This window comes from Pteropus vampyrus, unplaced genomic scaffold (genome assembly GCF_000151845.1).
Source record: "Pteropus vampyrus isolate Shadow unplaced genomic scaffold, Pvam_2.0 Scaffold536, whole genome shotgun sequence".
NCBI classification, from domain to species: Eukaryota; Metazoa; Chordata; class Mammalia; order Chiroptera; family Pteropodidae; genus Pteropus; species Pteropus vampyrus.
Genome location: NW_011889317.1, coordinates 682,440 through 683,380, shown reverse-complemented (window position 1 = coordinate 683,380; position 941 = coordinate 682,440).

Sequence of the window (941 nt, the reverse complement as noted above, 5' to 3'; positions counted from 1 at the left end):
ATCTATCTATCTACCGATCTATCTATCTATCTATCTATCTATCTATCTATCTATCTATCACTTTAATTTTAACCACTGTATAGTGGTCCAGTGTATGGACATATCGCAATTTACTCATCCATTTTTGTATCGGTAGATATTTAGGTCATTTCAGTTTTTACTTGTTGTAAATAGTGCTTAAAAGTGCAGCCACTCTTTCACCTTCACCTTTCCTGACAAAAAGCTGATTTTTGCCTTGAAGTAAACATCGGCAGAGGCACATGAGATCACTACTCTTGGTGTCCTTGCCTTTCTTTGTTCATGCCCCATAGTTACCATGGCCAGCTATCATTTTTCCAGAACAGTGTCTCTCATAATTTTACCTGGAATCCTCCTCTGTTGCCTGGGATACTCTTGGGAGTGGGGTGGGATGGGGAGAGAGTTCAGACTTTTAGAAAGGTTTAGCACTGGAAAAACGTTTCACTATCTTTCTCAATGTGACTTGCCATCAGGTCAATTATGTGGTACTGTCTTTGAACTCTCATATCTCTTTTAAATGACTGCACAACTCTTCAAAATCTATGCTGATCTGAACTGCTAGGTGGAAATGTATACAGATTTGACTTGTTCAATTGCTTATAATATTATGTCAAAATTAATTTATGTATTCAGTTATCAAAGATTTAAAAGGTATGTTGACTGGAAAAATATTCCTATAAAGGACATTATAGGAACAATTGATGAAATTAAAATATGAATTATGCATTAGATAATTACATTACATCGATGTAAAATTTTCTGATTTTGATGATAATACTATAGGTGTGTAAGAAATTGTCCTTGTTCTTATAAACTACACACTGAAATTAGGGGTAAGTTGGAGAACAATTTCTTCTACTTATTTTCAAACAATTTAGAAAAAATTTACATATATAGATATATAAAAAATATCTATGTAATCA